Genomic DNA, 5,807 nt, shown 5'->3' with positions numbered 1-5,807 from the left:
GCCACTGTTGAGATGACTAATCTCTATCAGATGGTCATTTGTCCATACCCTGAAAGTTCTCTTCTGACCATGCTTTCTTGATTTTTTATTATGGATAGGCTACAAATTTTCCAATATTAAATTTCTGTTTCCATTTTGATTAACAATTCCATCTTTAACCATTTCCCCTCTTCTCACAATTTTCTATAAGCAGTCAAGAGAATCCAGTAAAGACCTTCAACACTTTGCTCAGACATGTCCTCAGCAAAATACTCAATTTCTTCACTCACAAGTTCTACTTTCCACAAAACACTAGGACACAAACACAAATCAGCCAAGTTCTTCAGTACTTTATAACAAAGATGGCCTTGCCTTCATGATTCAAAAACATGTTCCTCATTTTTGTCTGAGATCTCATAAGCATGACCTTTATCAGCCATATTTCTACTAACATTCTGTTCAGGGTCACTTAGGTTTGTTTTGTTTTGTTTTGTTTTGAGATAGAGTCTTGCTGTGTTATCAGGCTGGAGTGCAGTGGCATGATCTCAGTTCTCTGCAACTTCTGCCTCCCAGGTTCAGGCGATTCTCCTGCTTCAGCCTCCTGACTAGCTGGGATTACAGGCGCTCGCCACCATGCCCAGACAATTTTTGTATTTTTAGAAGAGACAGGGCTTCACCATGTTGGCCAGGCTGGTCTCGAACTCCTGACCTCATGTGATCCGCCTGCCTCAGCCTCCCAAAGTGCTGGTTTTACAGGCATGAGCCACCACGCTTGGCCACTTAGGTGTTTTCTAAGAAGATTTAGGCTTTCTCTAAACCCCTCCTCCTCTCGAGTCCTCTTTAGAATTGCTCCTAAGAATCTATTCCTGGCAATATAAGCGTTTTCTTTATGCACCTCAAACTCTTCAGCTTCAATCTTTTACCCAGTGCCAAAGCCAGTCCTCCATTTTTATATACTTGTTAAGGCAGCACTCCACCTTTCAGCACCAATTTTTGCTGTAGCCTATCCTGACTGCTACAACAAATTGCCATAGACCGGCTGCCTTAGGAACAATAAACATTTCTCACAGTTCTTGAGGCAGGAAGTTCAAGATCAAGATGGAGGTGGATTTGGTATCCTATAAAGGCTCATTTCATATTTCACAGACAGACAGCTGTCTTCTCACTGTGCATTCACATTGTAGAAAGGGAAAAGGAACACTTTCAAGAACTTTTTATAAGGGCTTTAAACCCATTCATGAGGGCTTGGCCCTCATGACTTAATCACCTCTCAAAGTGATTGGCCCTCATGACAAATCACCTCTCGAATCCACCTCCTACCACCACCACCTTGGAGGTTAAGATTTCCACATATGAATTGAAGAGTGGGCAGGGAGGGAACACAAATATTTAATCTATAGCACCTAATAAACCATAGTCAATCTCTTTTTGATTGTCAGCTTTGTTTCCTCCCTTGCTCTAGGATTAGGACTTCATTATATTTTTCAAAAAGCTTTTCTTTTTCATTTGTGTTTTGCAATTATTTAAAAGAAATTTGGATTAGAAGTCCTAATGTTCACCATTGAACAAATATCTTTAGTTATTTTCTATTTTTCCAGCGTTCTAACAGCCTTATTACAAATATAAAGGAAATATTTTAATGAGAAAAGTCTATCTCCACCTTATTATAAAAACGTCTCAACTTTTTGTTTTTTTGAGTCCCCTACCAATTCTATTTTATACACATAACTAGCTGTTCTCCTATATAAATCAGTTAACATTGGGAGGCCGAGGCAGGTGGATCACAAGGTCAGGAGATTGAGACCATCCTGGCTAACACGGTGAAACCCCGTGTCTACTAAAAAAAAAAAAAAGTCTGGGTTTGGTGGCACACCCCTGTAGTCCCAGCTACTCGGGAGGCTGAGGCAGGAGAATGGCGTGAACCCGGGAGGCGGAGCTTGCAGTGAGCTGAGATCCGGCCACTGCACTTCAGCCTGGGTGACAGAGCGAGACTCCATCTCAAAAAAATATATATATATAAATAAATAAATAAATAAAAATCAGTTAACAAGATGAGATTTGGGTAGGCCCAGAGGGCCAAACCATATCATTTAACTCTTTAGTTCATTTGGAAATTTCTTAGAGTATGTTCTGTGGTCATATTCCATAAATACAGACAATCACATGGAAGTTTTTGGTTTTCCTTAAACAAAAATTAGTAGAACCAACCCCTAGAGATATACATTTAGTATGTCTAGGGTTAAATATATATGTACATATAAAATTATTACAATTATGTAAGTATAATTAGCATAAACATTTTATGATTATAATACATATATTATCTAATTTTTAAAAGTTTCAAGTTGAGGAAGAGTAAATAAATAATAAAGCAGAGTATTGTTTAACAAAACAATGTTTGACTCATTATTTTCTCCAAAATTGGTGGTCTCTAATTTCTTTCTTAATTAACATATTGTATAACGCTCATCCCCATTGTTTCAGTTATTGCTTTAAATACTAATACTTCCCGTGTAAAAGTGAGTCATAGAGTCCAATGCACCTGGCTAGCAGCATCGACTACAGGGCATCTATAGGCAGAGTTCGCTGAATAGGGGAGACAGAGCTACCTGTCTAGTATGATGATTGGGCTCTATGGAGGATAGTAATCTAGAGCTTAAGATGGGAAAACAAGACCTTACTGCAAAAACGAAACCTGATGAAACCCCTATATTTGACCAGAGTACTCAAAGCACTAGCCTGGAGTCAGAATACAGCTAGATTTTCTCCAGCCACTTCCCCAACGCGTCCTGGAGACCTGTTTTGAGACCTGTTTGTACTGCTGACTTAAGTAGAGGTGTGTGTGTGTATGTGTGTGTCTGTGTGTGTGTGTCTGTGTGTGTGTTTTAAGATAACGGGGCCAGCTGACAAGAGAGACTGGAGTTGTGAACCCTGAACAATTTATGAAACCTTTTGAGCATATAAGAAATCTGGGGACTATCATGTTACAGATGTGGAAGATGCAACTCTAGGACAGCTTGTTGCTACAGCAGCTCTGATAATAGAACACAAATTCATCCATTTCTGTTCTAAGAGAGGAAGAATAGAAGATGTTATCATTAACGATGAATGCAGAGAAAAGCAGCTTGGCAAGTTGTTATTATCAACCCTGACTTTACTAAGCTAGAAACTGAACTGTTATAAGATTTCCCTTGAATTTCTACCACAAAACCTTGGTTTGTATAAAAAGCTTGGATACACTATATCTGAGGAAAACCGCATTGGCTGGAGGTTTCTAAACTAAAAATCTTTTCTAGAAAATTGTTAAAGGGGCTAATGCTGTAAGTCTATACTCTTTGCAGAGTTAAAATAATGTATTGCTGCAGCCCAGTAACCTCCATAAGTACTGGACTGAAAAAAAACATGGCAATACTACAAATATAATGACATTTAGAAGATTATTTTGGGCTGGTGGGATGTGTGTGAATTTAGATTACAAATGAATATTATAAAGGGAATGATTTTTAACCAAAGGAATATAATTTTAGCTTGAATCTTTTATTGAATGTATTTTTTTTTTTGAAGTTTGGCTTCATTTCTTGGTAGTCAAGATGATGGGTAATAAGAAGTCATACGTCTGCTGTGTTGCTCATTTTTAAAAAGTGTATGTTGAATAAGGCTGTTTCTTATCACATGCAAAAAATTAAATATTTTTGTTTCAAAGAAACATATCTCAATACACTTAGGGCTGTATCATTTCCCATATATTAAGTGAGGATAGATAAATTAGTTATTACAACTAAACACAGTACAGTCCAACATGTGGTGATACTAATGCAGGCAAACTTGTTCAGCCTTTTAAAGAAGTGTAGAAGAAATGAAAATGCTTCATTTGACAAGTTTCAAAGTAAAATAATTTAAAAGTTTTACTAGAAGTTTGTACAGTTCTGTGTAGATAAAAAGCACCATTTTTCTTATTTGTGAAATATAATTATTCATTTGTTAAAAATACTGAAAAGTAATTATATTGGGAAATCTAAGGTATTTTCAACAGTGAATTAGCAAATCTCAGCATATGTATTTCTTTTTTTCTTTCTTTCTTTTTTTTTTTTTTTTTGAGACGGAGTCTCGTTCTGTCACCCAGGCTGGAGTGCAGTGGCCAGATCTCAGCTCACTGCAAGCTCCGCCTCCCGGGTTTACACCATTCTCCTGCCTCAGCCTCCCGAGTAGCTGAGACTACAAGCGCCCGCCACCTCGCCCAGCTAGTTTTTTGTATTTTTTAGTAGAGACGGGGTTTCACCGTGTTAGCCAGGATGGTCTTGATCTCCTGACCTCGTGATCCGCCTGCCTTGGCCTCCCAAAGTGCTGGGATTACAGGCTTGAGCCACTGTGCCCGGCCATATTCTTCATCTTACAACTGCAAGCAAGCTTTCAACTTTATCCATGACATTACTCTAAGTATTAAAACATCATAAAACATTTATATTAATAAGTATGAGATTACTATTAATGTCTAAGAGGCATTCATAAGCTAGGATTTTATTTCCTTTCTTATATACAATGTTATGATTCCTGGAGCACTCAAAAGAAATTTGGTTTACCATTAATGTCCAAAGGACTGTTTTTTTATGCCCAACACTTGCTTAAAAATTATGTTTACTTTATATTTGAATCATGACTTTTTTTGAATAGTTCTTTGTTCATTCTGGTGATTTCTATTGTCTTTTAAGAACATTATTTGCATTTACCAAATCTTCAGCTTTCCATGTTTTAAATGACTTTCTACTTTATTCAATCCCACATTTTTTTCTTAAAATATTTCACCCCTTTTCCCAAAACATCATCTTTCTGCTTCAGTCTGAGTTATTGGGTCTGACAGGAATTATCCTGAAACCTACATCCCTTTAATGCTAAATTAGACCTGCTGTAACATGGATCTGATATCTTCTAATTTTTGTTTCTATTCCTCATTTCTTTTAGTTTATATTTAAGTAACTTCCTAAGACAAGAGTAAATGAAAAGTAAACTTTATGAATCATGAATGCCTTTATGGCACACGCACACTTGATTCATAATTCATGGATATAGAATTTGAAGATTGAAAATATTTTTTTCTCATAAATCTGAAGAAATTGTTTCATCTACTTCCACATCTAGTATTATTGATGAGGATCATAATATTAGCCTGATTGATGCTTCTTTAGTAGTGATTGTTTTTTAAAATTTTAGTCTTCAAAATTTTAGAAGCTTTTCTTAATTTTTGGTGCTTGGATAAATAATCAGAATGTACACAGGGATGTATGTCTTTTTTTAATTTGTGGTCTCTTAAGAGACTTATTGATAGCACTTTTCCCTATGCAGATTCTCAGTCAACAGATTTATTTTTTGAACTCTAGTTACAGGCCACAGTATTACAGCATCATTAGAGAATGTGCTTGAATATCAGAGTCAAATGGCTTCTTAACATTTACACAAAATTAGGAGGATATAGTGCTGCTGCACCGGAACAACCTATTCTACCCCTCACAGTGACAGAGTATGTCCCTAGAGGAGCCAAGAGGGATACCAGACAACTTTACATGGAGAATTTGCCCCTAAGTAAAAGCAAGACAGAGCTGAGCAATTGTTGGTTTTATCATCACAAAGTTATCCATAATATAAATTACTCCATGTCCCCTGGGACAGAGCAACAGGTGAAAGGAAGCTTTGAGTAACAGTAAATTTTTTTTTCTTAGAAAAAAAATATCACAAATAGGAAAGAAGTGTTCCTCACTAACAGACCTGAGGTGGGTTCTTAAATCTGAAGTGTGTTCTGTATTAACTGTGGGAAATTTTTGTATAATTTAATA

General features: G+C 36.6%; 1 pseudogene; it reads left to right on the top strand.

Moving 5' to 3' along the window:
- The first annotated feature begins 2,613 nt into the window (after window positions 1-2,613).
- On the top strand, window positions 2,614-3,262 carry LOC111549627 (annotated as a pseudogene).
- Window positions 3,263-5,807: the final 2,545 nt, after the last annotated feature.

Source organism: Piliocolobus tephrosceles, chromosome 7 (assembly GCF_002776525.5).
Source record: "Piliocolobus tephrosceles isolate RC106 chromosome 7, ASM277652v3, whole genome shotgun sequence".
In the NCBI taxonomy this organism is placed as follows: domain Eukaryota; kingdom Metazoa; phylum Chordata; class Mammalia; order Primates; family Cercopithecidae; genus Piliocolobus; species Piliocolobus tephrosceles.
Note: the sequence above shows the minus strand (reverse complement) of the source record. Positions and strands in the feature narration are given on the sequence as shown.